Raw genomic sequence first — 20,076 nt, 5'->3', positions numbered from 1 at the left:
GAAGAATAAATTTACATTTAAAAAAGAAAAAGAAAACTCTGTGTTGTTACGCTGTCGTATCGAGCGGAATCGTTATAATGTAACACTGAAAGAAACATGTTAGTAGTTATCAATGAACAACGGTGGAACAAACCGTGTAAAAATGTACGACAGAGAAGTAGAACGAATTTTGCTTTATTTTAATTTTAATATATATATATATATATATATATATATATATATATACATGTGTGTGTGTGTGAAAAGAGCGTGTAATAAATAAAAATGTTTTTACAATCTCTAAAAGCGCGAATCGAAATAAACATTATCGTATTTATCCATTATTCAAATGCAAGAATATATGCGAGGAAATACTTTTTAGCATTTTTTTTCATTGTAAGGCAATGTAAATACATTCATACATTCACCTTTATTTACATCATTATATCGCGAAACTGACAAACACTTTACCAATCTCTCCGAAAAAGGCAAACGTAGAGGGTAAAGGTAATAAATTTAAACGATAATAATCTTTTATTGCGCTAAAAATTGTTTTGATCCTAAGAAAACGAAGAATATCAGCGGATCACAGTGACAGCATCAATAATGAGACTGACATTTAATGCAGAAGCAACAACGCGAGACGGGTGCGCACGCGCCTACATATCGTATACAGTATCATTAATAAAGTATTAGGCTTTTCATTGAATCATCGCGCAACCTTGCTTTCATAATTACGCAATCGCGCAATGATTGCATCGTCCTCGAGATGTGTGCGGAGAAAAGGATCGTAGGTGCACCCCCTATCCGATGTAATAATCACGTAGACACTATCACTAAACACGAATGGGCGTAATCACAATACACTGAACATTTATTTCTTTACATCTCTAAGTTTTTTTTATTTTTTTCCTTCAAGAGATTTCTTATAAACTTTCTTTCTAAGTAAGTAAAATTTGTAATTAATAAAAAAAAAAAAGGATTGATCAAATAAGAAAAGGAATTGATAAGGATGGAACTCGGAAAAATTTGCGTCTGATGTAAAGTAAAATTATTAGAACAGTTTAAGCGATATTTGATTTTTTCATTTATAGGAAAAGTTGCGAAAATTTTTGTTATTTTTTTACACAGACTGTGACGAAAGCCAATTTTTTTGAGTATAGGTATGCTTGATATATGCGTGAGATGAAACCTTTACTGTGTCAGCTTATAATTCCTTCTCTCCGATACACATAAATCATTTGTTTCGTGACATTACTGTGTAAAAGTTTACAAAATTAATTAATATGCACGATGTCGTGCAAAAGTATATTTAGAGGGCGGACTCTAATGTATTATATCGACTTGCCGCAAATTACGAATTCCTCGTAGCTACATCGATGTTTTTTTATTTGCCACGAATAAATATGGAACATTACGATATAAAATCACTCTTATCCATTACTCAAAGAGTGTAATATATAGATGCATACGACATGTTTAGCAACCGTCGAATCGATCTTTCGAAAGACTTACGATCATACATTTTTTATTCTTAGCTCTTGCGGTTCGAGAGAGAAGTTCTTCGTTTTATATAAAGTGACAACACTTTATTTTATTAGATTTACTTATTTAGTTTATTATTTTTATAAAGGAAGAAAGAAAGAGTGATATTTATTTAAAAAAAAAAATTATACGCGAAACCGATTTTAAATGTCAATATCGATATAATTATAAAATATTAAGTCTTTGCGAGACGCATATAATCAGTTGTATAAAAATGCAACTTAATTTTCTTTGTTCTGAAAGTACAGAGAAAGAGAAAGAAAGAGAGAGAGAGAGAGAGAGAGAGACAAGAATCACGAGACTTTCATGAGAAAGTTAGTCTCTTGCGGTTTGTCTAGAAGAGGATCACTCTCCTCTCTTTACTCGCTCTCCTCCTCGACCAATTCGTGTTTCTTCTCCTTCCTCACAAACGCTCGCGTACTTGCCGCTCCCAGGACAAAGTTACCTTGACAAGCACGAACGATTTGTGTGCATTGTTCTTCGTCAACGGCAACACGTTCCTCGAACGAAAAGGGTGGAGGAGGAGGAGGAGGAGAGTACTTCTCTCCAACCCCACGTATCGTCGCGTCCCTGGTAAGAACTCGTTCGTCCGAAAGTTTTATCTTCCGCTCGCGCTAACGCTTTTATCCTCTCGAGAAAGTACGCGTTTGCCGCCTTCCAGCCACTCGACTAACCCAAGAGATATAGAAAACGAGACAGTCCTGATAAAAACAATGACTTTTGCGTTAGCGTTTCATTATTATGTTAATCTGAGTTCTGTAAATGTTCCATTTATCTTTTCCCGCATTTTCCACTGTATTTTAGCACTTAGATTTGAAAGAAAAAATATTTATATTTTCAAATACCCCTGTATTATATATATCATTACATATCTAATACTAAATATGTCTACTGTGCGTAAATTATTTAAAATGAGTATAGAACTATTATTGATACTAAAGATTTTTTTATTAAGCAAATTAAATGTCAAACACGCGTGAATAATGGACAAATCGAATTACACAACTTGTTCTATCGCGTAAAAAAAAATTTTATCTCGCCAAACAATACATTGCTAAATAATTCCTTTGTTAGAGGAGAAGGCACGCTCTATTTTTTACATAAAACACACAGATGACGACAAATTGCAAAATCGTAGAATATTTTTAATTATAATAACTAAAGTAATAAATAATAATAAATTATAATAACTAAAGGAGGGGATAATTGCAATAAAAATAAATCGCAATGGGGTTGAATTCGTATCTCCGACTTCTCTCTTCTATTATACATATGTCAGCTGACAAAAGAGATTACTGTCAATGACTACTTCCCCTCGTTTGTTTTTCTACGACATCCATGATCGGAGGTCATTTTTCTTATACCCTCTTCGTATCCCAAGGCACACGGCGCTAATGACACTAAATGGCCGAACCTTGAATCGTGACACCCGAGAGCTATATATGTACATACATGTGCGCATCGGTAACGCGTAGGTCGAGGTGGTTGACCTGTGTCCACCCAGAAGTGGAACTCTCGAAGGTAGAGAAGAAACTAAAGAGAGAAAGACAGAGAAAAAAATAGATGGCCCCCAAGGTCGCTCGGCAAGACTAGCACGTCCTCCTCGTGTTATCGACGGATATCCGTTTTTCGTAATTCATCCGCGACGTGATCGATCGCGCTTGTTGATAACACACCGGCATTACATAACGATCGCATAACAGATGACACAGCTTTCAATTGCTCTCGATTCCAATTTAATTTCAATTCGATTATTCTATAATTTTATGATTTGCGATCACGTGGATGCGCGTTTTATATATTATAAAAATAGAATCTCTTTTTTCAACAAAGAGAATATTTTTATATACTTTTCGAAAATTAATTCTTTTAACAAATTTTTAATCAATTATACGGAAATATATCGTTTTTAATTTTTAATAAAAAATGCAATATTTTTTATTGCGTCTAGCAAATATAAAATACATTTGTTATTAAAATAAAATTTAGCTTAAGAAACTAGAGAGAAAACGAGAGAGATACAACTTTGTATAATCCGTTTAGAGTTTTTTTTTTTTTTTGCTATTTTTTGCTAATTTTCAAAAAGAATTTTACTTAGTTTTATCAACAAACTAGTTTTACTTTGAAAAATTTAATTCTGATCGATGAGAATATCGGTACAGAAAAAGCTTGCGGTCAAAAAAAGAATTACGTTTATTTCATGTTTGTATATCCTTTAAAAAATTTTTCCTACGAATATGGAAAAAAATGTAAAAGCGAAATGCGTACGTATTTAAACAATAAAAGAAAAAAGATAATCCTTATAGTATTAATATATATATATATATATATATATATTGAATAAAACTTTATTGTCATATTTTTCGAATGTATATTTTTTGTTTCATTTTTTTTACATATTCTCACAATTTAAAAGCTCGAATAGATAGACATTTACGTACACATTTATACATACATATCACATATCATAGGATTACTTCACGGAATGAGCGGGCAAAGAATGAAGGGGGTTGATGGCACGAACAATTCGAGGTGCAACCAGCCCTCGAGGGAGAGCAACACGAGTTTCTTCCAGCGATAGCTTCGGTAACTTGCGTGTATGTCGTTCTGCCTTTGCTCGCCTCATCCTCGGGTTCATCCTCCGCTTATCCGCAAATTGTGTTTTCAACGGACTATTACCCTCAATTTCCGACTTTCTCTTTCAATCCTCCGCGCTATTCTTCTTCAGGATCCTCGTCCGGAACAAGACGATATTGTATGCCGCACCATCATGCCGCTTCATTCCGTTCCCCCTTTAAGTTTTAGCCTTATTTTGCAAGACACGTTGCTATGTAAATTTCGTGTTATATCAAGTGTTATATATCACGATAAATATGCATATTAAGAGGATTCTTTTGAAACTCGGGCCATATGATAAAAATTTGATTAAAGAAAGATGCCGCTTTCGTCCTAATTCGAAAAAGATAAAACGTTATGAGAGAAACGTCGCACGTACATTGCACGATCCCAAAGTTTCTGCAATCTTTTTATTCGCGCAGCGTAGAAAAGTTAAGCCTGGGGAGGGGCAAAGAAAAAAGAGAAAAAAAAAAAGATAAATCAATGGCGTTCGAAAAATGGCTGTTGCACGGCGACCCAAAAGTGTACCTCTGTTTTCATTGGTAGGAATCGAACGATCCGATAACCGCGGTGGAAAATGTCACCGCACGTCCGTGCGATTCTTTTTACCGCGACAGTCTGCATCCACGCGTTTATCTATATAAAATGCCACTCGTTTTTCAACTGGCCACGTTCGTCACTCGCTGTGGATCGATTCCCGCTCCTCTCCTGTCATTGGTCTCTCTCGCGTCGAAGCGAACGCCGATGTGTGTTGCATCAGCACCGGCTGATTACACTCGTAATTAGGGATCGGCCAGAGATCTAGCACAAATGCAAATTCGCACGTAGTCAAATTAAACGATGCGATTTCGAATCGATGGGATTTATCGCGCACTGTGTGAAGGTTCAATATATTCCAAAATTAAACATAATGTTTAGCGTATTGACTGATGACATAGGTCTACAAAGATCAATTACAAAAAAACCAAGTATAAGTGATTCTTATAGAGATACATAATATGAAACTTCAGCAAATCGCTATTTTAGTTTTTATAAAAAATTGGTTCATTTGTTTATTTGGTTTTGTAAGTTTCAAAATTGTGTAAACTCGTGTAATTTATTCTTACAGATCTCTCAATTGAGAAATTCAATATAACTTTTATATCAACCTCTTTTATATTACTCTTAAATAATATAGGTTGTCTTTAATAATACAGCACATGGGTGTATAAAAATATATGTATAAACTACGATATATATAAAATTTTATTTTTGCGAAAAAGATAACTTGGCAATATAGCTCTACAAATAAAACGATAATATATTCAATGTACTTTTTTTAGAAAGATCAATTTTTTGAAAGCATTAGTTGCTTTATTTATTGAATGTTTTGATTACTTTATTTACAAAGCTATTTCTCTATAATGAGGAATAAATATCTGTCAATGCTGATCGATTATTGCTGCTTGTAAACAAAGTGGAATTAATTCAGTTTACGCTTGACATCTGGATAATTGTAGGTTAATTTTCGTTATTATGGAGACAAAATCGCTCATAATATTATTATGTTCGAAGAGCCGCATAATAACGATTAGCTTACTCAAACTCCAATAATTGTCATCTCAGTTGATATCTAGATTATATTGTATTGTACTTTTTTCACTGAGTCGCTAATTAAACGTCGTTGATTATAAATTAAAAATCCAAAAGTGTTTGACAATAAGTATTGGAAATATTTTCCGATACTTACTATTTTCCTTTTCATTTCCTCTCTCTCTTTCTCTCTCTTTATCTCTCTATCTCTTGTTTACGTAATTTGATATTTGTTTACAACATCCAAATGCATTTTTGTAATATTTATTTCTACCGTTATTTTATTTTATATTTGTATTTATATATCTATATTTATAACTGAAATGTGTTTCTCTGATTATACATGTAAAAGATAATCCTTTTTCTAGATATTATATATACATATGTATATGTATGTTTATATAAAGATATAAAATTTATATATACATATATAATTTTTTTATTATGAGATTATTATGGGATGTTAAGAATTTATGCTAATTATCAATAAACTTCTGTACGTACTAAAAAAGTGATATATAATACATTGATATATAATACAGATTATAATTATTCTATTATAAGCGTCGCTGATTAAAAATCACGATGTGAATTATGATACGACTGATCCGCAGATAAACGTGGGAAAATGATTAACGATAATGAGAAAACGATAATAATTGGGCATTTCGTTGTTGCAAAATGAAAATGAACGGGATCCGAGTGAAGCAAACGTTGATGGAACATCTAGCCAGAGTTTGCTTTTACTGACTCGCTAAAAATGCTCACTAATTACTCGAATAAATACGATGCACGTTGCACCTCGGCATATTGAGATTTCAAAATGGTTTAGTGCATTTTAACACACGAAGTTTCATAATTATTCAGAGATAATATATTTTTCTACAAACTATTTCGTCAAAAATATACGCGCGATTTATATATTATAATTATTTTTTTTTAATTCTCTCACAAAACATATTTTGAATATATGTATTATTATATACATCGAAAGTTATACGACGACATAAATTGCAACGCTTTTAGCAACTTCCTGACAATTTGATGAATTTCTTTTTATAATGTTTAATCGTGTTTAATTATAATAATTATAATATAATTATAATATAAAATATTTGACTTAAATATCTACATATTTAAATTTAAAAAATTATAACCAACTAAACGCATTTAGATAATGACTTTTTTTTCTCAGTGTAAGGGGGAGGCATATTGAGTAACTAGATTTATGTTCCAATCTCGTGCGATTATAGTAATTTTTCATTGTAGCCTCTCTCCCCTCACAATTATCAAGGAAAAATAATACTATCAATGCCGATAAATATTTACTAGTGCGTTTCGATCGTTTAATATTTTAATGTGATTTAATAATCTTCTGTGTAAGTTTATTACATTGTACTACAATTTCATACAAAAGGAATAAAAATATGTTAACAAAACCAATTAGAAAATTTATATAATAATTTCAAGTAATTTGGACCGAGGTTAACCGAATGATGAAATAAAGCAAAAAATTGTTGACTAAACAAATATTGTTAGACGTGAGTTTATGAATTAGCATTATTTTAACATGAATGTTAAACGACTAGAATAAACATACTTCATTTCTTCAAAACAAATATGAATATTTAATCGATTTACAAACAAAACCTTCTTTATATTCATGATTTCTATTTATTGTAAAATATTTATATTAACTAATATTTTTGTATAACAAATCGACTTTATAAAATTATCAGACTAAAGTAGCCGAAACAATTACATTTCAAAATTTATTCATTTGCGTTTGAAATACACGATTTATAGTTTTAGCTAGGTTTTTCGAAAAAACCTATATTAGTATCCTACATCTTTACGAACACTCTGTCTTCGATCGTGCTATTTCGCGACCTGTGATTACGCGGCTGCGCAAATAAATGTTCGGTTGCGTTGAACCGTGACCCGAGAACTCTCTCGGAGGTTGTCAAAACTGGCGCGTTGCCTTGTGCCTGGGAAATTGGGAGAATTCGTATTCGCCGCGGTCTCGTAATCGTGCCGTTTCTGCATAAACTCGGCTTCCGTTCGCGTTCGGATTCGTTCCCCGCCGAATACTACTTTCGCGCGAGTAAACAAAGCGAGGACGGTGTTTCAGTTTCCGCCGGTTACACGCCAAGTCCATTTGGGCGAATTTACTTATGCGCGAGCAACGAAACAACGGGAATCGATCGAAACGATCGGGCTTTCTCTCGACGGGAGGGGGTTTGATGACAATAGAAGATTTCGACACGATATTTTTCGATTACAAAGAGCACCCATTGCCGAAAACGAAACAGCCTGAAAGATTTAGAAACGCTTTGTATGTCGCGCCTCTTTTCCTTCCCCGTCTCTTACCCAAATAGGACGGGGCACGCAACAGAGGACAGATGTAATAATGAAAAGAGTGAAAGCTTATGAATAATATATATGTACACGGTATATATATATATATATATATATATATATATATATATCTACACGCGTAAATAATGTAGCAATGAAAACGTAGTTGTGAATAAATGAAAGCGTATGCAACGATATGAACAATACGTAAATTTCAAGCGAAATATTTAACTGTTTCGATGGAAATTCAAATCGCATATACGTCTTTGTAGATACACGAGCCGTTGTTTTCGGATAAATGAAATATTAATTCGTTTACACACTGCTTTGACATTTTATTTCATTTCAATCAATACCTTTTTATACAATGCAAGATTTCGATAAAATTTGACAAGCATCTCATGCATTCCATATTACCGATCAGAAAAAAATAAAACATAGAATCGAAAATTTAGACGATGCGATTTTTATTCGGAATATATGATGATAAATTTAATTTTTAAACATGACAATATGAAAAACTGAGCCGATTTTAGCAAAAAAAAGAAAAAAAACAATGACGAGATTCTTTCGCTGATACTTGATCCCTTCTGAATCAAGTAATTGTGCCATATAATAAGGCATCTTGTGGAAGTAGCCTTGACTTTTTTTCGTTGATTTTTGTAACAGAAAATGAAAGCCGTGAACGTTATTAATCATTATTCGGTATGGCAAAATCAGTCACTGTTTGGTATCGAACAACAGGCTCGCCGGTTGTACGGCTGTTGGAAATTTTGATGTCGAACGTGCCCTTCCGTCGCGGCGAGTAGAGTCCCTTTTTATCGACGTCAGTTATCCAACGGCTCGCCTTTGTTGCAAGGAACCTTGATCCGGCTTTGCCTTGCCCTTTCTAAATTATACGGCACGATATTAATTATGAATCACCGTTTCCTTTCTGTTACAGGTAAGAGCGCCGATCAAAAAAGTGTGTAAGGTGAATTGTCGCAACCTGACCTTGACAAGAAGGTAATACAAATCTTAAATTATCGGCTAATAATAGCACTAGACTTTTCTTCAAAGAATACTATTACTTTCATATGTACATACAATATATATAAAACACTAATAAAACACCATATCTATTATTTACAATGTATCTGTAACCGGGTTCGAAAAATATAAGCTTTGCAAATTAAATGACAGAACAACACGTGTTCATTTAAACTCTTTAATGAAATCTTTCCAAACGTGTTTTCTTTCATAATAACAAAGTAATTATATCTATAAATATTACCTTTCGTTATGTAACACTGATAAGAGATTTAGTAGCGGATGTAATTTTGCAATTTCGCAAAGTAGGTCGTGCATGTCGAGACGCTGTTTTCCAATCACATCGTCCGCTCGTTTGTTGCATTTATTTCTTTTTTTTTTTTTTTTTTTTAAACAATTTATATTTTCTTTTCGCGTTACCGACAGAGATCGGAGGGCGAGCTCTCCTTTGCGATTCGTCCGATGGCGCCACCAAATCCACTCGGGCCGGATTGTCGGTCGTTAGGTATCGACCTTCGTACAGTCCTTTTCATCTTCCTCGGGCGTGTTGCACGCACGCGCTCGCGTGTCGCGAAATAACGCGGACCGATACAAATTTCTCGATTGCATGCGAAGGACCGATTAACGATCGGCCAACGAGCACCATAATTCCCGCGAAGAAACTGTTACATTGCGTGCATACAATTTTACGCACAAGGTGACATCGTGATTTTGGTAAGAAGCTCTCTTGTAACGTTATTATATATGAAATATATAATTTTTTTTGATATGTGTGATTTTTGAATTATTGATTTTGTCCACTGCGAGATGTTTATCCAAAATGTAAAGAGCTCTTTAAAAAGGCTCGATGAGATGCATTTATAAAGAGAGAGTATCTCATATATTTTGCAAATATTAGAAATTAAAAAAGCGATGCGTATATAATATAATTGAAAATGAATATTTATTACGTGGAGATACATACATGTAGGTATATCGTTATCGCGTATAAAAGAGAATAAGTTATTTTCGCTTACAAACCGCTGCAATTTACATGAATGGTGTTACATGTGTACATAGTAACTGCGAGTGAATGGAAGTAGAAACCGAATCGGATTGCAGCTAAAAACTCGCGCTCTAGAGAAAGTATATAGCGATTGGACAAGAATAACTACTTCCTGGCGGCGAGGAGAGCAGCGAGTATGGCAAATCGGCGTCGAGCGATAGCGAATCAAAAGAACGAAAACGATTTAGTTTAAAATTCGAAACGTCCCCCGTTGGGTAAAATATTTTTTAGCGGAATATGAGATGAAGTTGAAATTTATTAAGAAACACTAGTTGCGTGTCTCCGAGTTGTCTTAATAATTTAATATCAACTTTATTTCATCTTTCGTTAAAAAACAGAAGCCACGTGACTTTGATAATTAATTTAATTGTAATAAGATGTCGGACCGCGTGCGCGCGATTTTTCAATCCGACCCTTCTGCCGTTACGCATTCGGCAGAATTAAACGTATTAAATTACTAATATCCTTCAGCGTGTATTAGAGAGCGGCGGGGGGGGGGCGAGGGGGAGGACGAGAGGGTTGTAGCGCTGTCCAATCCGGGAGTCGAATTTGCCCCCCCCCCTGGGGGAAAACGCGGTCGTTCCCCTTCAGCACCCTATTCTCTTTGACGACGAGAGGCAGCATGTGACGCTCAGCTGTATGTTAAATCCCGAAATTATTGCGGCTCGATGTACTACTCTCTCGAAGAGCGCTCGGGACAATTATATCCGGCGCATAAAGCGCGAAGCGACGACGATCCAGGGGACACGGGCGATTGACCCACGTGATGGGTTAACGGCCGGGTGGGGGGGGAAAAAAATTGAGGATCTCGAAAAAACAGGGGACGCAGGGGATCGCGGATTTATCAATCCGCGGCGAAGTAAGGGGAAAGGGGGGATCGAATTAGCGCGAATTCGGATATTGCGCGGGAGATAATGTGAGATTGGTCAATCTTACTCTATTTTACTTTTCGATTTCTATCTTCCAATTTTATTTTATTTTTATACATGTATATAACGTGAGGTACTTGAAATTCTCATAGTTATCGCAATTTTTATTATTATAAAAAAAATTTTGTTTCATCTATTTAATATTCCTTTCAAAACCGTGCAACTTTGATTTAATTCATGTTTCTCTATAAATAATAATATATTATAACACGTAACTTGACGTAATAATTTCAAGAGCTCCACCCTGTATATATACATGTATAAGGCTTTATATATATTTATGTATTTGTGTATATATATATAAATATATATATATATAAAAAATAGATGTAGATATAATATACAAATATATTCATATATTTGTATTTTATATGTACATATATTTTATATTTTTGTATAATATATATATATATATGTATATAAATAAGAATTTTTTTGTCGATTAAGTTATACCTTTAAGAATGTCTTTAAGAAGATAGTCGACAAGACTTGGTCCTTAATATTTACACTTTCATTTAACATATTATCCGCTTAGACGTTAAACGATTCTAGAGTTCGATAACTTTTTCTTTCTTATATTGCTAAAGTCAGCTCCATCGCTCTCACCCCAAGTCGTGGCATTAATATTGCGCGATGAATTTCTCTGGTTTACGCGCCACGCACGGGCTCTCGTCATGGTATTTGCTGTTAAAAATAGCCTTCGCATGCCATATGGGTCGGTAAAAGTGCATCGATTCATATGGCATCCATGTCCTCCTTTCGTGCGCTTTGCGGTGGTCGTTTCTTTTTTTTTTCTTTTTTTTTTTTCTTTTTTAAAAAAGACAAGAGAGGAGAGACTGCCCTCTTGGAATCGTATATTCGGCTCCGACTTCTCTAAACGGTTAAAACTTGCGATACACGCTAACGCTAAACGAGAAACGACTCATCGTCGGGATCATTACATCAGATTACCTAGTTATTACAGCTGTTTGTTGATTCAAGAGAATTACTCAAGCAATACGCGCGTCGGTGTGAAATATCATAAACCTCCTCCACACACGCGACGCATGATTGTTCACACGCGCGTTTCTCGCGAGGGTGAACATACACACCTGTGAAAAATAATCACTCGCACGTTTGTGTTATGGGAGGAGGAGGAGACCTTAAAAACGCCAGACACGAAACGCGTTCTTCGTACACAGGTTCGACACACAGTTGTTGCGCCAGCCAGTTCATTACGCAATGCATCGCACTTTCACGTTGTCATTCATTACGTCGCGATAGCTTCGCGGATGCGTATACGTATATTGCATATACGAGAGAACCGTGACGTGACAGTCGATATTAATAACGCGCTCGTCGATGTGTGGTGGAAGCCGAGTGAACACGAGTAGCGAAAACCCATTGACCGTGACCCTCTTCGTATTTCTAGTTTAAATGTAAACTATTCGAAGCTACACACACGTTAGTCGAATATACGGCTCGAATATATGAGGAAAATTTTACGATAAAATTATATCAGCGTGGAAAGAAGTTTTAAATTACTTATACGATTGACAACTTAAACTTTGCCCTGTTCTTTGTCTCGCGACACTTTTGTGCATTTATCGACGATTGTAACGTTCAAGGCTTGGCTCGAATTGTTTCGAATGTCGATCGTGCATTTATTAAATATTTCCATTGGCGCATATAAATTAACGAAACGGAAGCCGCGGCGACTTCGTGAATTCGTGAATTTTGCGAGCATTATAATGCGTATATACGCGCGACGTAAATAATCCAGCGAAATCGCATTGTCACGCGCGAGCCCGCCTGGCGGCAAGGAATGCCGCTCGACCGTGGTTAGGTCGTAGTGTCTGATAAATGATTGCACCCGCGGAATATTAAGACTCCCCGGCGGCCACGTACAACGATACGAGCTACGCAAACAAATGTTCTCGGCCGCGTAACTGCAAGAAGGAAAACCAGCGTGTTCCCTCGCGCAGACAAATCGCACGATCGAGAGAGGCGGTGACGTTCGTCCGTCATCATTTCTTACGACTCCTTAAACACGTGTAAATTCATTCTGTCTCGCGTATAAATTTCTTAAAGGCACGATTTTTAACGAGAATTCAATCCCACACGAAAATGTCGCGTCTTTAACTAGGGTATGATCACCATAGGCTGTAATTTTTTCAATAATCGCTACATAGTGCGCTTTTTTTAGTCATTATCAAAGATAATCGATATTTACAGTAGTTTATCTGCATACATTATTCGAAATAACAATATTGTGAATCTTTTATCATATTTTTACTTTTGACTACCTCTACAAAGTTTTTAATTTGTCCATTAAAAACTGTTATAACGTCGAATAAATTACAGTTAAGCTATCGTAATCGACGTTAAACATATTATAAGGATATGTAAATTGTTATATGACTTGTATAATTTTTATTTTTGTTTTTACTATTTTTTTATAAATATTAAGGATATCTTTCCGTCACTATATGGTCATCTTTTCCTTAAAAAGTTTAGTAAGATGGCCAATGCTTATGTTGTACTATTTGGATAATATAAAATTTCTATTAAATATTTTCCTTTTAATTTCAATAATATTACGTAATTTAAGCTTCAGTGAAGATAATATGCCAAACACTATTAAAAAATAACAAAAATAAAAGTATGTTTTCTGCATTTTAAAAAACTATAACCATCTTACCCGAGTTTACTCTACGTATTGCCATCCTTTCTCTTATAAGATAATTTCTCGAAAACTTGTTAAAGGAAGGGAGATGCCATTTGAACTTTCCAGACAATTATTACTATCGAGATTTTTAGATCGAAAATAGACGAGAGAGCCAGACAGCGAAGGAATGAAAATAGATGGGAGCGAGAGAGAGTCTGATCAAAAACGAAACTTGTCCTATTCATCTTTGTACATAATTGAAAGAAGTGAAGAATCTTATCAATACACGTTACACGAGTGGTATCAAAGGTGCGCTTGCGAATTTTCCGACTGAAAGATCGCTCTTCACGATAATTTCCTCGCGAATCATTTCTCAAGTACGCTGTCGACGAGATCTATCAAAGAAACACGTTAATTCCGACATGGTGATTTAAATAAGAAAATTAATGCTAGGAATATTTTGCCGATCCATATAATGTACTTTTCCGAGTTTGCACAAATAAAGATATTTCCAATATTTAATACTTTTTTCATACGATTATATTTTAAAAAATGATATATTTCAATATATCATTTCAATTTTTATTAAAAACATTGATTTTGCAAAATAATTTTCTGTATAACTAATAATATTTCTGCAATTTTGTATAAAATCTCTCTCTCTCTCTCTCTCGTGATCAATCATTGTTTTCAACCGCATTCATATAATTATATTTCTGATAATTTCAGATAATTGCTAATAATTTGTAATACAGCAATTAGTTCCTTCAATTATTTACGATGTCACCAGTGACGATACGCATATCCCCGATGATTCTTATAATTCCCTGGATGCTCACGGATGTTGAGATCACTCTCGTCCATTTGTTCTCGAGCAGTGTACACGCCCGTGCATGAAAGGCAGCCTTCAAAGTCCCAGGAGGTGGCGCGCCCGAGAGCTTTCCGGTTGAAAGATCACCCGTCCGCGGTAATTTTCCGGGACCGGTTCCTTCTTCGAGAGAAAGACGAGGAGAGGCGTTTGCGTCTAGCGTGGCATGCGGCAGAAGCGAAGCGAGAGAGGAGAAGAAAAGCGAGGAGAGAGAGAGGAGAGAGAGAGGAGAGAGAGAAGACCGGTCGTGGTGGTCAGCCGGATCGGGCCAGGCCGGGCCGGGCCGAGCCGAGCCGAGAGGCACGTCCAAGCGAACAGGAATCGCCTGAGCGACGATCGCTCGAAGCGTCTCCTTGGCTTCGGTCAGTGCCTGGCTGTACGGCCAACTTTTCTTCACCTTGCGGGCGAACGACCGTTACGTTTTTTCGTTCCAAGGTTGAACGTATTCCTTTCGTCCATGGAGGTCTCTCGACGCGTCGCGTCTACTAGGGACGCAGAATATACCCTGCAGAAAATATCGCAGAATCTATCAATTGTTTTTTAAATTTAGGAATTCAGAGAGAGAGAGAGAGAGAGAGAGAGAGATTTTTTTCAATGTACGATTCATAATTATTATATCTAAAGTCAGCAAATATTTATTTTATTCTTTGCCATCTACCTTTTTTTTTTTTTTTCTACATCTTGCTCGTGAAAATTGGTGCTTTTTTTCGGAAAAAAAATTCATTTTCTTGAGCAAATATCGTATATAATTAAACGGAAAATCAGAAATTAAATCTGCGAGTAATTTTATTAAATATGTTTTCTTACTAGCGACATTTTTGGATAAAATTTTTCTCAATGGCACTTGTCGCGTCGCGTCATCGGGTCGTTTTGCACGAAGCCAACGACAAAATCGCAAGTAGGTCCATCTTTTCCCACTATCGATTTATCTCTCTCTCTCTCTCTTTCAAGATTGTCATCCACGCAAGACGATATCGCATTCTCCGATCTGATTTATTCGAGGAAACAAGGTCGAGATGTCGCGACTGGAAAGAAACACGAATAACCGTGGAAAAAGATGTTTAGGGTCATGGAAACTTACGATTTAAAAGCTTGACACACAGGATTTGCGCAAGATTTCACGTCTGACTGAGTCGCATTCAATGTCTTCATCATCTATACACTCCCACATCAAAAATCCTTTTAATTACATACATATTGCTGTCTCCTGACAGAAGATCATAACGTCACGTTGAAAAATTATGAGCGGATCAGTTGCGTCAATATATGAAAAATCTTTTTACAAATTTATAGCCGTTATATACAATTATAAGGTATAATAGCGCTCAGTGCATAATATATACATAGTATAAAATTTATGACGCATCTCCATTATGACTAGCACAAATAGTAGAATATTCTGGAGTACCGCCAATTTTCATTTTTACTTCGAACTACTGCTAGCCAAATAAGATTTATATCGCAAAGATTTATATCGCGAATGATTTATCAAACTCAGCGACGTCGCCGGATATATCGATATCTTCCAATGTCTGCAGCTCTCAATTCGGATTCTAGGATATATTAAAGCATTGGCGGAAGCACATAAAAGTATCGTTATTTTATTGCTTCTTCTGCTAGAGAAATCTGAAGGCAAAACATTCTACTATTAATATTTATTACAAATATAAAAAATATTAATATTAATAATATTAAAATTAATAATATTAAAATATTAACGACTTGAAATACATAAATACGTTAAGAATTACATACACATATTTTGCAAAATATTTTACCTTTTATTTTAATCTATTTATTTGACGGACATTGATCTGAAATTTCTTTGCTGTTACGGCTCATATATTTTTAAAGTGACCTTCACCTGAAATTATGTAGAAAAAAATAGTGTTTTGCTATTTATCTCCTGCTCGAAACTTTAGCAGACTATTCACAGAAATTATATACATGTGCGTGGGTATTCAAGTTAGCTTTCTCTCTCCCTCTCTCTCTCTCTGCCGCGTGTGTTACAAAGCTTGCGATAAGTTCGTAGCAGTCTTGTATAATAGAGCTACCGTTACGTATGCGAAAAGTTCGGTAACAACCGACGATATGGAAATGTCCGGAGACAACTTTTCCGGGCCACGATGACGATGATCTGCATGTTTTATGAGTTGCATACCCCTCACGAGCGACCTCGCTGAGTGACCGACAGCTATCTGCGGCCCATCTTATGTACCTCGTAACAGCCCCGACGGCACGATCGTCAATTCCAGACGAATCTGTCGACGTCACGCGAACCCGCCGAGCTAAGAGCCCGTGCGCACGCGATTATACTTTTCCGAAAACTGCCGAAAATTACTAGTTCGACCAGCACGTGCTCTCTCCGAAGTCCGATATATATATATATATATACCGCCGGAACTTGAGTTTATGCGCTAAACTCGATATCGTTGAAAAGAGAAAATGTCGGAGTAATGTGATCAAAATAGTCATACGCAAGGATTAACTTGTGGGCTTAAAAATTTTGCAAATTACAGAATGTTTCTTTTAATTAAAATATATTAAATGAGATAGTGATGTTGTTACGAGAATGTGCTGTTTTTTTTTTTTTTTTTTTTTTTTTTTATATAAGACAACTATGTTTCGATTAAGCCGTATGTGCCGTGTGGTTGATGGCAAAGGCTTTGGTGTTTCTAGAATTTTGCTTTTTCCTTCTGGCATCCCGTTTTTTAACGAATTGGCGCTCAGGTCCAATCAGCTAATTGAAAAACGATGAATCGCGACGTGGCAAGAACGCAGGGAGCGTCATTAGTAAATGCGTTTCGTGATTGAATTTTTCATGTACCGCAATTTCATGAAACTTCACCGGCTGCCACTTCGTTTACATTCATACACGGCTTATCGATAGCATTCCAGCTCAGCTCCAATTAGCTGATTAAACTGCCAGTTAATACGCGAATGATGTTTGTTATTCCTAATTAATTCGCGGCTCTTGTCCTCTTCATTAATATCCATTCTCCCTTCATTAATGTCGCAACGTTGTTAAACAAAATGCAGACCCACTAATAACGATGCTTTAGTAACCGTAGTTCTTGTAAATTATCCGTAACATTTGTCAATTTACATCTGGGATCTGGGCTACACGCCCGCACAGAATGACGTATATCATGAATCATTGAATAGCGTCATCGAATACAATACAATATCTAACGAAGGACTGTCCATTCGTTTCAAAAACGCCCAATATTTTAACGTTTCAATGAGGGCGAATGTCGAAACATACAATATTTCTTATAACTATAGGTTTGTTCGTTTTAAAGATTTTGATAGGTATTTATTTAGCTTTTATTTTGTACTTCAAATAGGTAGCAAATGAACAATTTTTCATTTAGAGATTTAAAAGAAAGGCGCTTTCGACAAAACTATAGATTAAATAGTTTCAAAACTTAAGTACTTGAAATATCAAAGTAAATGTTAGATTGAAGTTAATAGTGAGAAAAAAATTTCGATTCGAATCATTTCATTAATTTAATTGATAAATTATCTGTTTTTATTAATATACTGCTATTTTAAAATAATGCATCATATAATAGTTATCTTCTTATTGTTTTGATTTATAATTTATGTTTATCAGAGATGAATATGGTAAAACAGGTCAATCCGGTTAATAGAGTTAGTAATAATTTATTATTTAATTATTTGTTTGATTTAATTGCAAATCATATTAGATTAAAATTATTATCCGGTGATAAACTAAACATAATATTACAATTTTATATCTTCCTTGAGGATGTAGATTTACCTGAATATTTCTCTTTTTTGAGTTTTAAGACTGATGTATGTGTGTGTATGTGCTTAAAAATTAATATTAAAAATTATAATTAAAAATTAATATTGAATCATTAGTTTTTTGTAAATGAAAAGTATACCCCTTCCGGGTATTCATTTGTTTATATAAAATTATAATATAGATTTTTGATTATATAAAGCTGTAAAATATTTTGCACATATTTGCATTTTTTATTAAACAGAAGAGTATGCTTTATATGTGAGAATACATAAAGTATAATTTAACAAAAGTTACGATTTTGTTGAAATTGTTCTAAAATAAAGTTAAAATAAAAATTTACAATTTAAAGCGTAATTATTAAAAAGTGCTTGTATGAACCCTGTCCTATAATTTTAATTTATGTTTGAAATATTTAAAATTGAAAGTAGAATATTTAAAGTACGTATTGTATTTAAACTTTTTTTTTTTTTTTTTAATTTTACTTTTGATTACGTTATTTGGAACTAATCTACTATATGTTGGAGAAAAAGAATCTAAGTGCATGCAAAATGAACAGGTCTTCTAACGCGAATGCATGATTTCGATAAATTTTCATTTAATTATTAAAATAAGTATGACATATACTAGTAAATAAAAATTGATGAAAAACGAACATCCATTCTACACGAATATCGAGATGTTTGCGGAGTATTTATGTCGACTGGATGTTTGGATGTATTTTATTTATATACTCGTGTCTCGCCCGCATTTTCATTCATCAATTGGCCTCAACGTGAACGATGAATCATCTTGTTCGTCGATAGACATACAGGTACAAATTTATTCGACCGTTTGCGCACGACACGATACATTTCGCTCAAAATACGGATACACATATTTCGTATATATTTATTAATTGTAAATGCACAGTTGTCGAAGAAAATCGAAAGCTAATTTTTGTTCTTGTGGATTTATGATTCTTTTTCGCAAAATTTAAATCAGGAACTATCAAGATACTAATATCTTCTTATTGCGATGGTATCTACTTTGTAATGTATACAACGTGTACCTACATCTTTGCTAAAATTTAAAAAAAAGATGAAGATTTGATAATATTTACAAATTTACAGTTTTTCAATTTTTAATAGCAATATTTTAACTGATTGAAAAGAAGATTTGAAACGCAAAATCATTATAGAACAACTATCAGTTTGACATTTTTTTTTTGTATATAACTGGAACTGCTATTTTTTCCAAAATTCTGCGGGAGATATTACAATCGGACATAAATACTAACGAAAAAGTGTGCTTCGGGCTTTCTGGATTGCAAACCGAGTTGCATGGAGTTGCTGAATGCGCGAAATTAAAGTATCCCAGCTGATGTAGGGTGATGTTGGGCTCGATAGAACAGAGAGCGGAAAGAGAAGGAGAAAGGAAGAGGGTGTTTTCGACGGGGGTGGCGCGGTCGACGAGGGTTCCACGGCTTTTTCATAACCGAGACAAGGGAAGGGTTGCGCCAGACAATGGGTCTTCATCTAAATTGTAAATTCTACATTGTAAAATTTTAAACGGCCGTTATTGCTCGCCGATATATGTGGCTATCGGTTCTCGTCGCGCAAGAGAGTTTTATTTGTATCAATACTCGTCGCTTTCAAATTTTTATCATTCCTTCACTTTACAATTTAACGCGACTTTAATTTGATAAATACTTGACAAAAAATTGAAACTTAATTATTA

Source organism: Anoplolepis gracilipes, chromosome 1, assembly GCF_047496725.1.
Source record: "Anoplolepis gracilipes chromosome 1, ASM4749672v1, whole genome shotgun sequence".
Taxonomy (NCBI): Eukaryota; Metazoa; Arthropoda; class Insecta; order Hymenoptera; family Formicidae; genus Anoplolepis; species Anoplolepis gracilipes.
The sequence above is the reverse complement of the archived record's forward strand: the minus strand, read 5'-3'. Positions refer to the sequence as shown.